The sequence below is a fragment of the Perca fluviatilis genome, chromosome 14 (genome assembly GCF_010015445.1).
Source record: "Perca fluviatilis chromosome 14, GENO_Pfluv_1.0, whole genome shotgun sequence".
NCBI classification, from domain to species: Eukaryota; Metazoa; Chordata; class Actinopteri; order Perciformes; family Percidae; genus Perca; species Perca fluviatilis.
The window spans coordinates 2,773,188-2,796,728 of NC_053125.1; the positions used below are offsets into that span (position 1 = coordinate 2,773,188).

Here is a 23,541-nt window from a genome sequence, read left to right on the forward strand (position 1 = left end):
ATATCCTAAATATCAAAATACATTTTAATATGAATATAAAGGGCATAAACATAAAGTATAAAGTTATGATAAACACACTGCTGAGCACCAAGAGACAGAGAGTTTGTGTATACTGATTTACCTTGGTTTTTACAACATGCACATTTATTATCTCCAAGGAATAAGCCGCACATTCATTTCTGTTCATATCCTTCGTTTACACAATGCTGATTTATAGTGGCTAAAACCCTAAAGACCTTTTAGTCACATCTGCAGCAATGAATTCCTCAGAAAGATGCAGATAGCCCCTTTTTCTAACACTCACACAAACAAAGCAAATATTAACTGTGAGAAATGTGTAAAGTGGTTTTAGAGACTTTTAGAGATTTTTCTCAGTTAAATATCAGCTGAAACGATCAGCTCTATCAGTTCTTTCAACAGCTTGTAGAAGTGGAATGAATGAATTGGATTTATTGGAATTCATGCAAGAGCAAATTCTCCACAAATCATTCATTTATTAATCTCTTTTGACCTTTTTTTTTTACCTTTGGATCACACAGCTGGAAGTGTGCAGGCTTTTATTGATGAAGTGTAATGTTTTTCTGTCCTCTCCAGTGTCCCCCAGTTTTTGGACATTGCCACCTGTCGCCGCGGGGCTGTGTTTACCTTACCATGACAAATGTGCCCGTGGTCCCAGGGGGGGAACCAACCCCCTCACCACGCCCTACACCAGTCTGAATGCCAACAAAGCGCAAATCTGTCTAAAAAAAAAAAAAGACACAATACATAATCAATATTACAAACAAGGCGTTAACCAAATGCCTGTCAAAATGTGTGTCTTTATCTAATTTTTAAAAGAATCCAGAGAAACAGCAGAGCGTAACGGAGGAGGATTATATAGTTTAGGCGCTACTAGTCTATATCCACGACATTCCACTTCCAGGATTGCTCCGGTGCCGCCGGAAATTTTGCGGGATGTCACTTTTTTCGGCCAGATGTCCCCTTCCTCTTTCTTTGTGTTGGCGTTAAATGTAAATGGACTGTATTTGTATAGCGCTCATCTAGTCCTAACAACTCAAAGCGCTTTTACATAGTACAGGAACCATTCACCATTCACACATATTCATACACTGTGGCCGAGGCTGCCGTACAAGGTGCCACCTGCTCATCAGATAAACATTCACACACATTTACACTCTGATGCACAGCATTGGGGGCAACTTGGGGGTTCAGCGTCTTGCCCAAGGACACTTCGACATGGGGCTGCAGGGCCAGGGATTAAACCACCAACTCTCTGAGATAGTCTAGCTAGCTAGACAATCTGTCCAATCTGAGTTTTCTGTTGCACGACTAAAACTACTTTTGTACGTACACATGTTCCACCAAAACAAGTTCCTTCCTGAGGCTATTTAGCAGAGGCACTGTGGCTCTGTCCGGCGCTCAGCACCGCCCAAGACGATTGTAACAGTTAAGAGACTTAAGCACAGGCTTAATGTGAGGCCGTCTGTTTGACGGAGTGACTAGCTTTGCATTCTGGATTGACTGAAGACCATCCAGAGCAGAGACATACTGAGTGAAGAGAAAAGACCGTTACAGTAGTCACTGTGAGATGAGATGAAGGTATGTAGCGAGACAGAGACGGGCTAGAGATGGGTGGGCAAGTCCCAGGATGAATACTGGACCTAATACCCATTACCTCGACAACAAAGAAGGGAAGGATCTTGTTACAATCATGTGTGGAGACACGTGGTAATGTGGAGAGCAGCGGTCAAACAATGTTATTACAGTAATAGTTTCAAATAAAATCTGAGGATTTGTTTTTGAAGAAGAAATTAAGTTAGCAAATTAAGTCCGGGCTTCCTTTCCTTCCTTTCCTTTAGATGCATTGAAAGAATTACAGAGAGCAATGCACCTTTAGCCCAGTCTAATGGTGACACCAACAGGCACATTCAGTGGTGGGATGTAACTAAGTACATTTACTCCAGTACTGTACTTATGTACAAATGTTGAGGTTTTTGTACTTTACTTGAGTCTTTTCTTTTCATGCCACTTTCTACTTCTACTCCGCTACATTTCAGAGAGAAATATTGTACTTTTTACTCCACTACATTCATCTGACAGCTTTAGTTACTAGTTACTTTACACATTAAGATTTCTGCACACAAAACACATGTAGTTTATAAAATCCTATGTTTTAATTATAAATGAAACTAGCCAACAATATAATGGTGTACAAGTCCAGCTGAAATGATTAGACCATTAAACACCTTTTCAGCTTGTGAGGATTTTTCTGCATTGAGTACTTTTACTTTGAATACTTAAAGTACATTTTCCTGATGATACTTACATACTGTTACTTAAGTAACATTTTCAATACAGGACTTTTACTTACAGAGTATTTTTACACTGATAGTACTTTTACTGAAATATAAGATCTGAATACTTCTTCCAATGCTGGACTCATCATATTTGCTCTTGTTATGGTCTGTGTACTGTCTACCTGGGGTTTCTTCAAGTTGCATTGTATCTTCACAGTGTGTTTCATCATTACATTGTTCATGCTGTATTGCTCTGTGTTGCTATGACCTATAAGCAGCCTTTCTGACCAAACTCCTGTTTGACAGTGATGAGGAATGACACCCCAACCATTGTGTCACTTTTTAGACAATCTACTGCCATTCATCTCTTGTGAATGTCTGCCTACTGCTGTAGTTTTCTGCAGGTGGTGCTGGAATACCAGAGTCATTAGGATTCATCTTCTGGGAACCATGAATGTCTGTACGGTAGCAAACCTGTTGTAAATCCATTGAGTACAGTGGTCAACAAACTTTCCCAAGCAAAGGTTGCTTCTCATGTCAAAATATAAGCCATGATATATGCTTATTAAATACCAGAATATATATAATATATATTGCCCATGAACAATAGCAGTGTTGCCCACTGGTACCACTAAATTAAGTGACAAATGCAATGCATTTTTGTGCAGTTGCTTAATAATAAAAAGTCTCCAAGTGATGTGCCATATGCAAAGCTTTTAATGTGAAACAAGAGCAGTAGGAAGTGATCACTTCAAATCAGCACTAACTTAGTTTCACTTTGCCAGACCATCCACACGCTGCGGAGCAGAGGAGGGTCTGGCTACTCCACACAGCATTGCGGGATGGGAGAAAAACGTGCTCTGGTTTATTGCCATTTCTTTAAACCAAACACAATCGTCTTGGGCGGAGCTACGCGCCGGACGTAGCCGCTGCAAAATAGTCGTGCGAGAGAAAACTCAGATTGGACAGATAATCTAGCTAGGTGTCTGGATTTACCCTGCAGAGATCTGAGGAGCAGTTAACCATAGTCCTCAGAAATCCACCGTAGTTAAAAATTCCAACAAAAAAGAAAGCGGATGGAAATGGAAATCGGCGAAAATACATGCATCTTCTCTCTATATGTACTTCAAGGATAGAGATTAACAGTAACTTAATGAGACAAATGCAGTCCTGATACAACTCTAAGAGAGTATTGTCACTGATGGAAATTAATAAATTACTGTATCTTTCAACTCAAACATTGAGTGTCAATACTTAAATTTTCCTATGTTGGTCTGTTCTGTACACACAAAATCAATTTCCTGTCTGTCCGTCCAGGTAGAAGGATCCCTCCTTTGCTCTTCCTAAACTTTCTTCCATTTTTTCACATTAAAGTTTTTGGGGGTAGTTTTTCCTCATCTGAAGCAACGGTCTAATGACACATGGTGCCGTTTGCTGTACAGATTGTATTGTGATTTGTGACATTGGGCTGTATAAATAATATTGACTTAGTAGATTTCACTGGAGATTTCACTGGATAGCTGAAAACTCAGTTAGGGAATCACTAGTCTCGCATTGGCAGACCTATCTCCACAGCACTGTGTAAGTGTGGTGAAAATACAGAACTGGAATTGCAACAACATTGTGCTACACAAAAAGCAGAATGCAGCATCTGTCCTGTCCACTTGTCTTTGTCCATCCCTTGTGGTCAGATAACAGCCGACATTATTGAAAGGTTTTCTCTGAATGCTCAGGAAGCACGTGCAGTATAGTATGAGCGTATAAGAAAGAGTGAGTCCAATCTAGTGGAGACGGGAGTTTGCGTGGTGCTGTCTCACAGTTCAACTTCTTTTTTGAACTTTGACCAACAGGTCCTTTTAAATAAAAGGACCAAATACAACATTATTGTGCTTTTAGATTTCTTGTACAGTAGAACATAATATCCTGATCGCTCGCCTGGAGCACTGTGTTAGCATTAAAGGTACTGCCCTGGAATCTTATTCAGATCTTACTTGTCTGACAGATGTTTTTCTGTGACTCTGCATCCTCCTCAGCGCCTCTCCCTTGTGGAGTTCCTCAGGTTTCTATTCTTGGGCCAATCCTCTTTTCCATTCATATGGTCCTCCTAGGGTTCATCCTCAAAAAGCATGGCATATTATTCCACCTGTATGCTGATGACACTCAAATCTACCTGCCTTTGAAAAGGAAAGATGCAAACTCCTTTAAGCCACTGTTGAAATGTCTCAAGGACATTAAAGCTTGGATGGCATTACATTTCTTAAGCTTTAAAGAAAGCAAAACTGAAGTGGAGATATTTGAACCATAGTTGCCTTTCTATATTATTATCATTTTGTTGTGTTTTTGTTGTTTTTGTGTTCATTCAAGTTTTTGTTTTTCTGATTGTACAGCACTTTGGTCAACTGTTGTTGTTTTAAAATGTGCTTATACATAAATTTGGATTGGATTGGAACATGTGTAATTGATGAACAACATATATAGGACATACACAGTAATATACAGTAAATGTTTTCTGATATGACGCCCCTATCATTGGGACTATATCATTTGTCATTGGCTTCCAAACATCACAGTTCAGAATCCGAAAATTATTTATTGCCAAGTAACACATAACCATATTAAACATATTAAAAGGAAATAATCAATAAATACAGAAACAAATATGTACAATATAAGTGTTTAACATCAAGAAAAAAAAGGGTGTAATGTTTAGTTAATGTTTTAGTTAAGACAGGTATATAGTCCAAGATGAAGGTTAATACAAAGCATAGTGTCTAGGTATGGGGGGGTTAAGAGTCTATGTCAGTGGGGGCCTTGTTAATGAGGCTGACTGCAGACAACTGGGAAACAGTTTTTGTGGCGTGAGGTTTATTGGTCAGTTACAAACAGTATATAAAACAGATTTCTCATATGACTGTGCTATTGCTTATTTGTGGTTAGGTTTAGGCTAAAAAATTACTACTTGGGTTACAGAATGCTCGTGTGTTTAATTTGTGAATTTTCGTAGTATGTGTATTTCTTTTTAAAAACCTTGTAAAGTGTCTTTGGGTGTTAAAAAAGCACAATATAAATAAAATGCATTATTATTATTATTATTATTATTATTATTGTTAATAATAATAATAATAATAATAATAATAAAATATTCCTGACAGGGCCTTGACAGTGCTAATCTTATCAGGAATTGAGAGAACTAGAAAGTCCAACATGAATGAAACTGTCAGTTGCTGTGTTGTCCCATCTAATTTAAATAATCCTGCCCTTCCAAATGAGAGACATTATTTACATTAAATTCATGAATTATAAATATATTATTTGAATCTACAAAATTCTGTATAAACGTACCAAATACACATATCAGGACACACGGAATAATACATGCACATATACACACACACACACACATGTGCATACAGTATACAGTAGCTCACTTCATCAAGTTATTTAAATCGCAACATACTGTATCATATTCACATGGACATGTTACACACATTTATGCATTATGTAACACAATAATGGGCCTAGGGACTAGGGTACTGTATTAAATGCAAACAGGAAAGCACACACACATGAGTCTGGAGTAGTCACAAGTACACACATCAATATCCACACACTGAAGAGAAATGAAGGGTGGGTATATTTCTTCTCATTCTTTGCTGTGTGTCAGTGGACTTTGCCTTCAGGCTTTTCTGTCTGAAGCCGCTCTGTAAACAAGTCTGTAACACGAAGGAAGGAAATAAAAACCTGTGCGGGCCATCAGCCATACCTGAACAAGGCTCTGCTCACACATGAGCCTGGATATGACATTATGAATAGGATGTCAGAGAAAACCTTGCTTATGTTTAAGATAGATAGATAGATAGATAGATAGATAGATAGATAGATAGATAGATAGATAGATAGATAAAACGATAGACTTTTTTATCTCAAATTGGGAAATGTCAGTGCTACAACAGCAAAATATCAGACATTCGCACACATACAGAATATACAAGAAATATAATAATGTAAGTGATTAGGTGTTAAAAAGTTGTATTGCCTGTGGTAGGAATGATTTCTTGTAGCGGTCAGTGTGACCCGGACTTAAACTTATGACTGGGTTGATATAAATCTACCACCCTTGCTAACGAAACCTTTACAAAACCAACACTATTAGTCAACACGTCTTTCTTGCACTTTTTAGATTCAAGCTGCAGCCAAGACCTAAAAGTGGGTCTATTCTGCAGCACTATGCAGTGCAGGTCAGCCCTGCCAGAGGCATTAGGCCTCGAAGATATTCAGTTGAGGAGATAAAAGCCTTTTTTCCAGCATCAACTCAGATTTCAGATCCTGAAAACAGGGCTGTTTGTTAGCAGTGCTATTTTTAATGGCTTCCCTCCATCCAGCAAATGTTTGAGGAAACACAGACATGGGTCTGCACAGTGTCAGCACAGAGCAGGGACAACAGGAATAAATCTCACCAGAGGAGAGCGAGAGCGACATCGAGCCGCTCCCTTCCAGCTCAAATAGAAGTATGTCCTCTGAGAAATCGCTGGAATGCCTTCAATAGCATACAAGCAAAGTGACAGCGTCTGCACAAGCTGACATAATCCCTCCTTAAGCCTTCATTCTGTGGTTCAACATACTGACTTGGACTACAATGACTTACTGTACCAGCTAACAACACATACTTAGGTATTTCACAAAAACACAAGATGAATGTAGGGGTCAGTGCTGGTGCTACCAGTCCTTAACAAAAATACAATTTCCTAAGAGGCTGATCTGTTTGTACAGAAACATAAATCATTTACCCACTGTGACTCTTTTGCTTTGGCAGCTCGAAAGTTTGACAGTGTGGAGTGAAAATAGATGGAAATCTATAATAATGACAAAAAAAGATGGACACCCTCATTTGAAAGTAATTTTAAAGTTTTTTACAACTGCTTTATGTGTGGAAATACATTAATGACTTTATGGAGGTGTGCATGTTCACTTGTGCTTCTATTACAATTACAATAACAAACTGGTTTAAGGCCATCTTAGACTTGTGCTGGATCAAATTTGATGAATATGACTGATATACCTGACTGCCTCATTTGCCCTTTGTCCAGTGCATGTTGGGATAGGCTCCCAGCGACTCGGTAGATTGGGCAATATTGATCTATATTTACTACTCTTTCAAAAAGTGATTACTTCACTAACTACTCAACAGTGGAAGCAATTAGTTATATTACTCATTACATTACTCATTCACTACGAACATCTTCTGTATTTACTATTTTAAAGATTTCTGAAAAGTCAGAGTAAAATCCACAGCTAAGGATCATCTTAGCTAAGGTAAGTGTGCAATAGTGGCTCATACTCACACATGTACAACTAACGGGATTAAAACTAGGTAGCAAGTGCTGCTACAGTGGCTCCGAAACCTCCATCAGTGACACTCACCTTTAACGGTGTAGCAGTCCCTCCAGACTCTCCCCCATTACACCCACATTTCATATTTGAGCATAGAAAATGTCCTCTGCCATTAACAACTCCACATTGGTCAAAATAGTTGGTATAGGTCTACAGATTCACTATTATACATGTATTCATGTTAACATGTTAATTTAGCTCCGGGGAGCTTATTCCCCAGAGTCCTTATGTTATCTCACTTTGCAGTTTTTCTTGGATTGGGGTGGCATCTAAATCATGGTTGTCAGCTGCCGCCGTGGTCCTGCTCGGCGCCCTGCTACACCCTGAACTGCTACAACTATTATTTCTAGTCATAGTTCCATTATCTTGTTTGTTACTATTATTGCCACTGTTCATCATATGTCTCTGTGTCCCGACCGGCACCGGCAGATGCCGCCCACCAAGAGCCTGGGTCTGTCCGAGGTTTCTGCCTAAAAGGAAGTTTTTCCTCACCACTGTTGCACCAAATGCCTGCTCTTGGGGGAATTGTTGAGTCTCTGTAAATTATAGTGTAGTCTATTCAATTCAATGTTATTTATAGTATCAAATCATAACAAGAGTTATCTCAAGACACAGATAGAGTAGGTCTAGACGACACTCTATAATTTACACAGACGAGAGAAAACTTCCTTTTAGGCAGAAACCATGAGTGGGGAGAAAAACTTCTTTAGGCAGAAACCTCTGACAGACCCTGACTCTTTGTGGGCGGCATCTGTCACTACCGGTATGGACACAGAGACTGATATACAGATTATAGAGAAATATGATTCATAATAATTATAGCAGTTGGAATGATGAACAGTGGCAGTTATAGTAACAATAAAAATAGTGGAACTATGACTAGAAATAATAGTTGTAGCAGTTCAGGGCGTTGCGGGGCATAGCAGCATATCTGTAAAGTGTCTTGAGATAACTTGTTATGATTTGATACTATAAATAAAATTGAATTGAATTGAAATGAACTGTATGTGCATAGGCTGTTGCTGTGAACTTTGCATCCTTTTTGAGTGCTGCCACAATTGACCACCTCTCCACCCCCACAGAAGTTAATTGGTGCGTGATGGCACCCGGCTAAAAAGTTATCATCTGTTTACATGGCTTTTAGCCATGTGTCTCGGCAATGGAATTTGTTACCCAAGATAAATCTATCTAATCTATTTCTAATTCTTTTATAGCTGAAGTTGTCAGAAGTCAACCAAGGAGTGAGCAGTAATTGCTCAGAGAAAGGTGGCATCCCAAATAACACCCTTGTTGTTCGCATCGTCTCACATTCAGACACATTTCAAATTTTCAGTAACTAAAGACCATGTGAGGGAAACCTGGTTTCAAGCACATTGTTTGAGAAACAGTACATTGCCAACGTCCTCTGGAAAATCAGACAAGGTAATGAAAAAAAGAATAGCTTCTATCCGGGCTGGAAAGAAAGTTTGCGTCACCTTGAAAACTTGAAATGGTAATGATGTGAGATTCCAGCTCAGATAATATACAGCACTTTTCATTACTTTGAAATCAGGTAATAGGGTAAGAGTGTTCCTGGAGTGAAAGTGAGAACAAACATTTTGGTCAGCCCGGGTGGAAGCTGGGAGAGGTCAGCAGCACTGACGCAGCTGGACATGACTTTTCTGACCAGCAAGTTTTCTTTCTCCAATTTTCAACCTTTTAGCTTTAAACCTTAATGCTTTTTGTCAAATGTGTGTGCATTTCTGTTTCTTTTGAGATGCATTTCGGCCTGAGTTTGTACCACTAATATTTTTGCTTCACGACTGGGAATGCTTTCAGTTCCCTGTTCATTTGTCCGCATGAAAGATGTTTGTCCTGATCTCAATTACCTTCAAGATTTATGGCAGTTTCCATTCTCATAATGGCCTCGATAACTCAGCAAAGATAGCCTTACAGTAGATGTTTCCATCTGGAACACATCTATCAGTTTAACCTCATATTTTACTAGATTGTTTGTCAGTGACCTCATTCTGAACTTTGTATTTTTTAAGGTAATCGTCGAGGGGAGCTGTCACACCAACTTCTCCTAATTTGGCTGGAGGATACTTGCATGATGGTTTGTTTTCTGTGGATAACGTAGCGAAGCAGGGGTGTAACGTCCTGGCAGAAAATGAGGGAAGAAACCAAGATCCATGATTCATCTTGGCAGCTGTGGTTATTAGAGTGGGCATGTACTAAGCTGAACCTCTGAGAGGTTGACGCATGCTACAGTATGGCTGTAGTCCTAAGAAGCGTACATACAAACACACACACAATGACTTCCACCCGAAATAAGGCTTAATCAAACATCTACAATTGTAAGAGTAAATTGGCAGGCAAAGTTAAAGTGATAATATAATAAATATGTGGGTGTAAGTAGCAACAGCTTTGTTGATAGCACAGTACAGATTTGCTAAGATCTGATGTTAACAAATCTCTTGTGGCTTGTAGAAAAGATTTAGTGGTGTTATCATTTTAAGCTGGCTCTGATCGTCACTTTCACTGGTTACATTGACAAGTATCACCTGTAGCTTGCTATTTTTAATGTTGATTCTGTAATGGCTAAAATGAGACTTTTGGCTATTGTCTGGCTAATAGTCTCGTTTTGCCAGACCTTCCTCCACAGCGCTGCGGAGGAGGGTCTGGCTAGTCCACACAGTATTCCAGGATGGGAGAAACGTGCTCTAGTTTATTACTGGGAAGGAACTTGTTTTGGTGGAACATGTGTACGTTCAAAAGTAGTTTTAGTCGTGCAACAGAAAACTCAGATTGGACAGATAGTCTAGCTAGCTGTCTGGATTTACCCTGCAGAGATCTGAGGAGCAGTTAACCATAGTCCTCAGAAATCCACCGGAGTTTAGAACGCCAACACAAAGACAGAGGAAGGGGACGGACATCCGGCCAAAGAGAAGGACATCCGGCAGAATTTCCGGAGGCAAAGGAGCAATCCCAGAAACGGAACGTCGTGGATATAGACTAATAGCACAGTACAGATTTGCTGACATCTGATGCTAACAAATCTCAGTAACACTTTATTTGAAGAGGTGTGAATAAGACTGACACCGTCATTATTAGGACATGAACATGAACATGAAGGAGTCATTTTGAGTGTCGATAAATTGACACTTTTAATGAGATAATTTGTGAAGGAAAGGAAACCGAACTGAAGTAATATCATATCAATATTTTTTGACAGGCACTATCCCAACACTAGACATGCCTTTATGGGACGCTTCACACTACCTTCATGTAAAACCAATGGCATAAAGAAAACTGTAATTTACAGGGTGATGTCAAATTGGAACATATAACCACTGCATTTAACAGTTACAAGTGAGATCTTAAACTGCCTATGATAGTGGGGATGTGAATGGGGACTAATGTTGTGACTTGTGTCAAATGTTTGATGAGAAGAAAATGTGAAGGTATCAGTAGAACTACATTGTATTGATAATGTGGAATTATTATTTATATAGTATTTATTTATTGTATTGACAATATGGAAGTATTATGTAACGGTGAATGTCTTGTTACTGCTGTAACAACTAATGCTGATACTAAATGAAAAAAATTTTATATACCGCATATATATTTCACGTATCAACGTATCAACCTAATAGTAAATAGTCTGATCAACATTTTACTTCTTCTTTACATTTTATTTTCAGGTTGTAACTACAGGCTGTGAACATTATTTGGCTGCCACTGAAGACTGCCATGTTTCTGCCTTCTTGGCCAAAAGAAGTTGATGACAGATATTTAAGTTTAAGATACTCAGCTTTTGTAACTTACACGTTTTTTAAACCTTAGATTCAATAAGTGATTTAAAAGGGATTCCACAGACACATACCATAGAAAGCTGTGTATATGGTGCTTTCCAGCACATTATCCTGCCACTGGGATTTAAAAATAAATACTATTAGATGGTGCTAGGGTTAGATATTTTCAAATCCTATACATACTGTACAGTGTTATAAATGATAAAAAAAAAAAAAATGGTGTCATATCCTGGGTTGGAGAGATCTTTTCCAAAGAGAGAGATAGAGACGGTGTTTGGAACAGGTCATATGAAAGCTTTCACCAGTTGGTTGACCACTGACTCTCCACTGCGGTTCTTCCCATAGTGTTTGCTGTGGCACCATCAGCAGATGGTGTTTGCTTGGTTACGGAACTGTAATTCTAAGCACTTTTCGGACTTCTTGCCCGTGTCCAGGTGCACAGCAATCAGAAGTAGAAACCATCTGAATACGGCATGGAAAGATTTGCCACAGAAAACTGACCTACGAGAAATCCTGATTCATTTAAGTCCTCACCACAGTCTGAGATCAAATCTGAGTCACCAACAGGCCCGGATTGGCTAATCGGGAGCACCGGGAGAATTCCCGGTGGGCCGTTCTGGTTGTTTGGTTGTGAGGGCCGGTGTTCAGGTATGGCACTGGGTTGAAATCATAGTTGAATATTATGGATGCTGTCCCTATGCTGCCTGCACTCGCAGCCCACTTTTTGTATTTACAGTATTTATTTTTTCTTGCAGCCCACTCGCAGAGTGCGGTTAATGATGACCTATTTATGTTCGGAGTCATCCGACGGCAGAACCTTGCTAAAAAAAAACAACTAACCGTCATCGTACACAAGTCACTGGTGCTTGTTGGAGGATGCCACCGCGAGCAAAAAGAAGCTGTTTTAAACGGGTAATAGAAAGCGCAAAACGGCACTGAAAAAGCGTCAATTTTAAAAGTAGAGCTCTAGAAAGTGACGCGGCCAGATGAACTTTTTCTATTTTTAGCAAAACGCCAAATGAAGACGTTGAGACGGGTAAGCTAAGTTAGTTAGGAGAAGTGCCTGCAAACCAGCGTCTATGTTAATGAATCAAACTTGTTCTTATAGCTCCGCAGCAGCAGTAGCTAGTAGGCCTACTAGTCCAGTTTGCTGCTAACAGTGACAATGAAGAGCCAGTAAGGTTACCAAGCAGCAGCTATATGAGCCCAGAACTCCAGTTTGGGCAGGTAGGGTTGATCATTGACTGAGTATTATAAGAATTAATAAGAGTGTGGTGTTGACCTGCTCTATATGAAAAATGCCCTGGGATAATTAATGATGCCAGATGATTCGGCACTACCATAATGACACTGACATGACTTGATCAGAAAGCTTTGTAAAAAGGAGAGATTTGTGCTGAGAATTATGACAATTTATAAAATGTGATTTAGTGTCAGAAGCAGAGCCAGTAGTGTGCATTAGGGATAGCTGCTGTTAGTGTGGATGGCACATCTACTGTAAGCTGTTGTATCAGTGTGTGTGAACAAGCAAACATGATCAGATTAGCTAAAATATAATCACTTTTTATGACCAAATATTACTTGTGACCCATTATGAAAGTTGTATTAACTAGGCCTATTCAAAGGAAAAAATAGATTATGGTGTCATTAGAAAGTGCAATACAATGTATCTTGTTCTTTATTTAATCTGTGATTACTTATTTGCACAGAAACAGATTCTGATATTGTTCAACATCATTGGGTTGTTGTTAAGATGTTAACTTTTCTAATAAATCTACATTGTGAGGCAACACTTGGAAATAGTGATATTTTACAAAATACACCGAATTACAAGGATGTAGAGAACAGGGCGCTATTGCAGACCTATATACTAAGGTTTTGATTAAATTTTTTTAATATAGTCATTCGTGAAGTAAAGTGGGCCGGTCTAAGGCATGAAAATCCAGGGCTGAAAATGAGTCCCAATCCGGCCCTGGTCACCAAATAACCTAAAGTCATGCAGAGCAGTGAACATTGCTTGGCTTATGGCTTCTTGCTATAGCAAGCTATAGCCGGAGCACAGCAGGATTCATCATCTGCAGGAGAAGGCACCACATCGCAGTGTGTTTCTGAAACATAAATTCACTATGGAGTTACAGTTTTTTCCAATTGCTAAAACACAATTTTGCAAACTAGGCTGGTTTTATCAAAATAACTTAACACAATTCACAAAACCACACACCCAAACTGCAACACACCTCATATATCCTGCAAAATGAAGCACTGCAACCAAAACTACATATAGCATTATCAAAATCAAACTTTTGCACTAAATGGCACACACTTCATTCATATTACCAGATTTTTGTCTAACCAACTACACATTGGGCATCATGAAAAGCACTCTCATCTTTAGTATGCTTTGCCATAATACTAAAATAGTTCACATTGTAGAAAATTCTTCAGATTCACATGCACAGAAATATTTGCAGATACATGCTGTTGACACATTTTTATGTTTTAATTTTTCACCAAACAAGTCAGTGCAACATATGCACAGCAGATATATTTACATTGGACTGACCAAAAATCATGCTCACAAAAAACAGTAAACTGAAAAAGAAAATTGCAGAAAAAATATATAGAAAAAAAAGGTCAGATTGTTGTGTCTTATACAGAAAACCGTGTTCAATGCATTTAAAAAGTGCCATTTTGAATTGCAAAATGTGTGTAAAGCAGAAAATGTGTTTAGACTTTTGGAGACTTGAGAAGAGGTTTTGCTCTTTGTGTGTCAGTTTACTGTAAATAATTGTGCTATGCATGTCATTTTAGTGTGTTAGCAATTGGAAAAAACTAAAATGTGAGGATTAAAAGAAAAAAGTTATTATATTACATTGAACAAGTTCCACATAGTGTAAATAACTAAATATTTGTTTTATACGTTGTCTTTGCTTTGTACCTGGCGATTTCAGGTGTTTGTGTGTGAGTGTGTGTGTGTGTGTGTGTGTGTGTGTGTGTGTGTGTGTGTGTGTGTGTGTGTGTGTGTGTGTGTGTGTGTGTGTGTGTGTGTGTGTTGTGAACATGGAAAACTCACCCTGTGGAAAGTGAACACTGTGGGGAAAAACATCAGTGAGTGGAAACACACTCATTAAAACTGTGTGTGTGTGTGTGTGTGTGTGTGTTTGTGTGTGTGCGTGTGTGTGTGTGTGCGCGCGCGTGCGTGCGTGTGTGTGTGTGTGCGTGTGTGTCCGTGCCATAATCAGTGCAAACTGCTCATCAACATGCTCCCTGCTCAATAATTATAGTGCATGAGTCATTGTGAAAATGCACAGTGCAGGTAGAAACACTGTGATTATACCATTGTAGTGATGACCTGCTGGTGAACTTAATTAAAGCTGCGGTAAGCAATTTATTTTTGGTGTCGTTGTGCAAGAATACCATAATGATCTTTCAGCATATTTTAATTCAAGTGTTCTGAGAGAAAACTAGATTTCTGCACCTCCTCTTGTCTCTGTTTTCAGGCTTTAAATATAGGCCTTGATGGGAGACTTCGGCCAATCACAGGTTGTTTCAGTCAAAGATAGCATTCCTATTGGCTGTTCTGTCCATGTGCCCGTGCGACAGATAGGGGCGAGGGAGAACTGCAGGAAGAGGCCTCACTCTACATCAAATTCTGTCGTTTTTGGCTTTCTACCCACTGCCGCCTTAATGATGAAAAGATACAGCAAACGTACACACAGCAAACATGTTACTTTTAGCTTGTTGTGGGGTTCTACCTCCAAGTCGCAAATAAAAAAAAATAGGAAACTGTTTGCTAGCACATTCATTATGACAACTTCATAAGGTGACAGTTCCTCCTTGTTGTGACTGTTTGTTCTGCAATTAATCAATTCATTCATAAAGAAATACCTTTTTAGTTGGTACATTTATTAAGAGAGTATAATTAAATTGTAAAAACCTGTAATTATTTCAGTGGCCTACTCCAGGCTCCATGAACAAGTCAAAACAATTTGTAAGATGTGGCTTTGGTGAGAAAGCTCAACACTGGTCACAAAGAGAATAAATCAGTGTGCATTTCTATTAGATGAAAACATACTCCAAAGGCACTCTACCCCTCAATGGGCTCCTGTGCTCCGTGTCGACTCTGCTAACTGGGTTAGCCTCAGTGCAGCAGCCTGCTGATGAATAGGCAGCAGTAGGTGTTAGGTAACGTGTTGGGGGAGAGCTAGTCCTGGGCATCCATCATAATCACCAGTCACCGGGGAGGTCTGCTCTGGATGCTGATGCTCAGCCGGGTGGAACCGTGCCATATTTTGTTCTTTTACTCATTACGTCCTTGTAAAAAAAACATATGGAAGGGAGTTTTTTTTCCAAAATAGAGTAGCCAATCATAGGAATTAAACAACAGATCTAGTAGTCTACATCAACGACGATTCAGTTCCGTGATTGCTCCCGTGCTGCCGGAAATTCCGCCGGATGTCCGTCCCCTTCCTCTGTCTCCGTGTTGGCGTTCTAACCTCCGGCTGATTTGTGAGGACTATGGTTAACTGCTCCTCAGATCTCTGCAGGGTAAATCCAGACAGCTAGCTAGACTATCTGTCTAATCTGAGTTTTCTCTCGCACGACTAAAACAACTTTTGAACGTACACATGTTCCACCAAAACAAGTTCCTTCCCGAAGTTGTTATGCAGAGGCACCGTGGCTCTGTCCGGCGCTTAGCACCACCCAAGATGATTGTGATTGGTTTAAAGAAATGCCAATAAACCAGAGCACGTTTTTCCAGGAATGCTGTGTGGACTAGCCAGGTGGAGGAAGGTCTGGCAATGCAAGACTACAAATCTAGCAACCTTTTCATATACACACATTGCCTGCTATGGCTGTACTTTTTTAAACTGGTGCCCAGACTTCTGGGGAAATTCTGATTTTATTATTTTGTTCAAAATGGGAATTTTATAGAATTGGATTATATTCAATGACAAAAAAAAATATTGCCAATGAGTTCTCACTTTTCACAATATCTGCACAACAATACCTTAAGGCCTGCTACATGTTTCTGTGCCAGACACTGCATGCTGATGATTGGCTTGTTGGTCTGTGGTACATCAAGCCAACATCTCCATCATGTTTTGTAAAGACAAGAAAAACGAGGAGGCAAGTAGAAAACAACACACGGGCTGTACACCGGCAACATACAGCCATGGGAAATGTTATAAAAATGTTTTATATCACGTATGCTTGTATTGACTTCAAGAGTGGCATTCTTGTCGACTCGCTTGAATATTTACACATACTTGCTTCAGAGAGTGCGCACTCAGATGATCCCCCCCCTCACGGCATAAAGGAAAAATTACTTCCTGCATTGGCACTGAACGGTGCCATTGGATGTAAATAATGAGGTGCAGAATTGTCCAATATGGATGTAATTCCATATTAGACGGTATGCTGGGCTGTGTATTCTGTGCCCAGCATGCACACAGCCAATTCCACATGACAGCTTCATTACATGTTGCCTGGAGACCCAGAGACCAACTGCCTATCTTTTACGTTGATTAAACACACATTTATTTAGGCGTATGTACAATGCAAGTGCAATATCACCTGCTATAAGAAAATCCTCCCCTTTCTCTGCTTTGCCCTAAGGAAACCTCATTGTGGGACTGGCTGTAGTGGCTATAATTCAGCACCAAGGCTAAATTTCGGGAAAGAGACTTCAGATACAGTATTAGGGGACCACTAAGGTCTATATAAAAGAGACTTCAGATACAGTATTAGGGGACCACTAAGGTCTATATAAAAGAGACTTCAGATACAGTATTAGGGGACCACTAAGGTCTATATAAAAGAGACTTCAGATCCAGTATTAGGGGACCACTAAGGTCTATATAAAAGAGACTTCAGATACAGTATTAGGGGACCACTAAGGTCTATATAAAAGAGACTTCAGATACAGTATTAGGGGACCACTAAGGTCTATATAAAAGCATCCAAAGAGCACCATGTCATGGGACCTTTAAACCTGTATTTTCACACATGGCCCCTCAATTTGGTCCACTTTTGTAGGACATTTTACGAATCTTTGTGCATACGTTTTCGTTTGATATCATACAAACCCGTTTATGAGAATGTGTTGACAGTGTATGAGAAAATGCCTGTAATGAAGAAGGTGTAGTGTTAAGATATTCTCATCAGTGTGATACTACTTTGACACCACTATGATGCCTACCAAGAATTCATCAAGATTGATCAGAGCCAGGCAGGTAATGGCAGGTCCACTTTTTTTACTCAAATCAAACTATGCACACAGTTTGAAGCCGACTGAATGGCTGCTGGCCATAGACCTGTATTATACTGTTCAACTACTGAGCACATTTCTGAAGCAGCAAATGTGTCTGTAAATATTTGTCTCCAACATTTAAGAGAGAGCTCTTGTCAGGACAATGATAGCAATCAAATGATTCACCTTCCTCTTGCGGACCTGATTCTGTTTATTCTCACCCATTCACAGATTTATTGAATACATTTCCTAGCTCACGTAAACGTTGAGGCCCCGGCTGGCTGACACTTTACCTCTGCAGCGGAAACATGTCCTAGATTCTACACATTAGCCAGCTGGTCAGGATCTGTCCTGCTATTACAGCTCCTGATAGCTGCTATGAAGAACACAGTCTGTTCAGTGTTAGTCACGTTCTGGAGCTGATGTCCAAACTTGTGAAACAGAGGAGTGGAAACTCAATCTTTGTCCACCTATGTATTTATCTCATAACACAGATGCAAATCAATACTTTGTGAGTAGTTTGTAGTAAAGCCTGCCCAAGGGCGTAACTTTGGGTTCAACATTAGGGGGGTTGTAGTCTATATCCACGACTTTCCACTTCCGGGATTGCTGCGGTGCCGCAGGAAATGTCTTTTCGCCGATGTCTGTTTCCTTCCTCTTCCTTTGTGTTGGCGTTCTAAACTCTGGTGGATTTCTGAGGACTATGGTTAACTGCTCCTCAGATCTCTGGGATGTTTCAGAATAATGCACATCTTAACAAATATTTGTTTGCCACAGCATTTAAACTCTTTGTTGCCACGGCCAGTTTTGATTGTTGGGGGGGTTGTAACCTCCATCCCCCCCGTAAACGATGCTCATGAGCCTTCCATATGAGCTAAACGATGCGTAGAACAGCATGTCCACATCTGTGCACCTCATCCGCCCTCTCCGCCTGGGTCACCGTTTCTCTCCCATGTCTCATCTCATTTAAGGTTTATTTTTAACTAAGTATGGCTTGGAATAGCTCACATCCTGAAATGGAAATTTGGGATGAACACAATGGGAACTTGGCTCCATCACTGTCACCCCCAGAGGGAATAAGTGACTCATGTAACCTCAACAGAACGGACTGCAGCCACACGGAAAGAAGAGAAGCGCAGGGGGGGAATGTGAACCAAAAAACAAAAACCCAGATTAATGCCGACACTTGCCCATCTCCAAACATCACACAGTGTATGTTCATCTTTGATCTTACTTTTTTTTTTCTTCTATTTTTCACTATGCAATTGTCGTTCATGGAGTGATGAAAAGCACATGGCCTTTGCTTACATGTTCCCATTATAAAGTAATAACTTCCAAGCGGGACTCGAAGGCCTAATCCAAATCTAGCTGAAGAGGAGGGCCATTAATCAAACTGTTACACCCAAAAGGATTTTCTCCCCCTAGAGCAAATATATCTTTCTATAAACAGACATGACTGTCCACAGTGTTTATATCCAATCAGGGGTTAGAAATGTAGCACAGCCTCAGTCACTACAGAGATAGTCTCACATTGCCAGACCTTCCTTCACAGCGCTGTGGAGGAAGGTCTGGCTAGTCCACACAGCATTCTTGGATTGGAGAAAAACATGCTCTGGTTTATTGGCATTTCTTTAAACCAATCACAATCATCTTGGGCAGTGCTAAACTCCGGACGGAGCCACAGTGCCTCTGCTAAATAGCCAAAAAATTGGTGGAACATTTTACGTTCAAAAGTAGTTTTAGTCGTGCAGGAAAATCGCCTTCCTCTCTCTTTGTGTTGACGTTCTAAACTCCGGTGGATTTGTGAGGACTATGGTTAACTGCTCCTCAGATCTCTGCAGGGTAAATCCAGACAGCTAGCTAGACTAACTGTCCAATCTGAGTTTTCTGTTGCACGACTAAAACTACTTTTGAATGTACATACTGTATGTTCCACCAAAACAAGTTCCTTCCAGAGGCTATTTTGCAGAGGCACTGTGGCTCCATCCGCGCCCAATACAAGATGATTGTGATTGGTTTAAAGAAATGCCAATAAACCAGAGCACGTTTTTCTCCCATCCAGGAATGCTGTGTGGATTAGCCAGACCCTCCTTTGCAGCACTGTGGAGGAAGGTCTGGACACGCCAGACTAGTTCAGTTATAACTCGTCATTTCTCTTGTTTGTGTTTCAATGTTTACATTGCTTTAGTTAGCCTAGCACTGAGCTGAAATAGAGTTGAATATTCAGCTCCAGCCCTAATAGTCTCTTCATTAATTCACTCATCTACCAAAAGCCATTTGAATATTTCCAAATGCTTATCGCTGCAAACATTGATATGTGCGGGATAAAAATTACATTTATTAATCACAAAGCATGTAATTTATTAGATGATGTTTTGATTGCTTGACAGCCCTTCTATTCTCACATCCAGAAAACACTAAACATAGGCCATAACTACCACTGACAACAATCAAGCCACTTCCTCTGTATTTTGTTTTTACATTCTACAATAAGATAAGATTCCCTTATTGTAGTTTCATTTACATACAATAAGACTCAGGTGCCCTACCAAGACGGTGCTCAAAAATATCCTTTAAACACACATTAAATACATTGAATATAAAACATCTCACGTTCACACACATGCAACTCACACACACAACGTCAACATATGCATGTTAAAAGGTTAAAAGAGTAAAATGGTTAAAAAGTTGTGTATTGCGGTTAGGGTTAGGGTTAGTTGCACCATTTGTAATAAAATATAAGATAACTGCAAGAAAAATTCATATTGAGCAATTAAACACATGGTGGCTGTTTAATGGGCAAATTCCAGTATTTTTCGGCTCAGTATGTTTAATGTTGTAAAACATACTTTTAGGCCAGTAAAAACAGAAAATACAGGATTGATTAGAGAACAGAAACGACTGTATATACCAGAACAGTTAAATCTGCACTCATCAGTTTTAAAAATGAACAAATGATTAAAAGAAAATCAACTAAGCTGTGGACCTTTGGATGTCCACTTTGCTTCATTTCATACCACGGCACCGAGCTAAACCACACCGATGTGCTGCATTTCATCTACCTACCACATCGTTTCAAACATCTGCAGATAAACATCGCTGAGCTGAAAACAAAGCAAAAAAATATTTCCTTTGTTAAGGAGGCCAGATTGCATAAGGAGGAAGGAGACCGGAGGAGAGAAGAAAGAGGCCTTATATAGTCAGAACAAAAACATACTCGGGCTCAGCTAGCCAACAACTCTGGATGCTGATCTCTCCAAAGCTCACTGATAAGCCACTACAACTGATGAGCCAGGCCCGTAGACAGGGGGGGTTCGCAAGGACACCCCCCACCCCCTGCCAATAAGTCTGTTTTTTTTGTTAACTATTTTTTTGTTGTTGTAATAAAGTGTTTTTTAACACAACAGGGGGTCTGGGGGCCCTAAGGGGTCGTCAGAGTTACTGCAGGGGGCCACCAAATTATTGTTATTTATTTTTTTACTTTTTCAAAAATTCAAATGTCTCAACATGAATCCTACATATTGTTATTCAATATAAATCAGCCTATTAGTGCAAAGAAATCAATCATTGACGATAGGCTACTGGCCTAGGTAAGGTAGTCACTAAGGTAGCCATCCACAGATACAGTTCATCCTAAGATTTTCTGTGCCACATGTATGTTTAACATATAACATAATAGATAAAATCATGTCAACAAATATTTTAATAGCTTAGTATTCTATGCACCAAAAAGGTATGTATAGAGGCTTTAGGCCGTCCACACGTTATTGTAGGCCCAGTTTAATATGTAACTTAATTGCATACAATATATGTAGTAGGGGGTCCCTGTCCCATCTCACTCTCAGTTAAGGGATCCTTGGCTTAAAAAACGTTGAAGACCCCTGTTCTAAACCAAACCGAAGCCCTAATCTGGTTAAAAACACCACTTTTTTGAATGTGTTAAAGGTCCCATGGCAAATTTCACTTTATGAGGTTTTTTAACATTAATATGCGTTCCCCCAGCCTGCCTATGGTCCCCCAGTGGCTAGAAATGGTGATAGGTGTAAACCGAGCCCTGGGTATCCTGCTCTGCCTTTGAGAAAATGAAAGCTCAGATGGGCCAATCTGGAATCTTCTCCTTATGAGGTCATAAGGAGCAAGGTTACCTCCCCTTTCTCTGCTTTCCCCGCCCAGAGAATTTGGCCCACCCATGAGAGAGAGACATCATGGCTTTCAAACGAGCAAAGTGGCAGTTGGTCAAGGCCACACACCCCTCCACCTCCCCCGCCCCCCACCCTCTCTCCTCCTCAATAGCTACAGACACAGAAATGGCACATCCTAAGGAAAGCTCATTGTGGGACTGGCTCTAGTGGCTGTAATTCTGCACCAAGGCTAAATTTCGGGAAAGAGACTTCAGATACAGTATTAGGGGACCACTAAGGTCTATATAAAAGAGACTTCAGATACAGTATTAGGGGACCACTAAGGTCTATATAAAAGAGACTTCAGATACAGTATTAGGGGACCACTAAGGCCTATATAAAAGAGACTTCAGATACAGTATTAGGGGACCACTAAGGTCTATATAAAAGAGACTTCAGATACAGTATTAGGGGACCACTAAGGCCTATATAAAAGAGACTTCAGATACAGTATTAGGGGACCAATAAGGTCTATATAAAAGAGACTTCAGATACAGTATTAGGGGACCACTAAGGCCTATATAAAAGAGACTTCAGATACAGTATTAGGGGACCAATAAGGTCTATATAAAAGAGACTTCAGATACAGTATTAGGGGACCATTAAGGCCTATATAAAAGAGACTTCAGATACAATATTAGGGGACCATTAAGGCCTATATAAAAGAGACTTCAGATACAATATTAGGGGACCATTAAGGCCTATATAAAAGAGACTTCAGATACAGTATTAGGGGACCATTAAGGCCTATATAAAAGAGACTTCAGATACAGTATTAGGGGACCATTAAGGCCTATATAAAAGAGACTTCAGATACAGTATTAGGGGACCATTAAGGCTTATATAAAAGCATTCAAAGGGCACCATGTCATGGGACCTTTAACAGACACCCGACAATCCATCGTCTAATGTATCAACAATCCACGCAACTAACTTTATGTACTCATAACAAAATCTTTGAGTCGTACGTGCATGCGTGCGTGCATATGTTCGTGCATACTTTTGGACTACAAAAGGTGACATTGTAGTAAATGTTTTCAGTGCATCAAAAAGCGTGCACTGTAAAATACCAGCAGACAAGCTAATCCAGCACAAATTAGTGCATAAAAAGTATGCTCCAGTTTTTGAAACCCCCCCCCCCCCTTCCACTAGGCTGGCTATGGGCCTGGATGAGCTCTTTTAGAAGAGAAGAGCAAAAATGTCAAGAATACTGAGCTCAGTGGGTCAGAACATGGGGAAGAAGTGAAAAACCCTGGTGTTTGTGTGAGCACAGTTGTGTAAGAGAGAGACAATTTGATCTTGAAACTGAAAGCACAGGGGGGAGAAGCCAGAGAATACAGAAACACATAATCCAAGAAAACTGACCAGTCCATTAGCCAGATTTCTCCAATTCTTCCCTTAGCTGACCCGGCCAATCAAAATAGTACATGCTCAATAAGGGGGGGGTCAAAGGTGAGGATTTCCTGGCTGCTTAGCTTTTGAGCTTTGTCCCGTAACGAGTTGAGATTAGGCCCACAAGTCCCATGACCTCTTTGGGTCTGATGTCGCACAACGCAGGACTTCTTTTGAAGTGACGCAATGTGTTTATTTATGTCTCTGTGGGCCGCAGCAATGACGTG

The 23,541-nt window shown here is 40.0% G+C and overlaps 1 protein-coding gene across 1 annotated transcript in view; it reads right to left on the reverse strand.

The window, feature by feature from the left end:
* Positions 1-23,541, reverse strand: part of pde5ab (phosphodiesterase 5A, cGMP-specific, b) — a 118,587-nt gene that overhangs the window by 94,243 nt on the left and 803 nt on the right. The window lies entirely within an intron of this gene.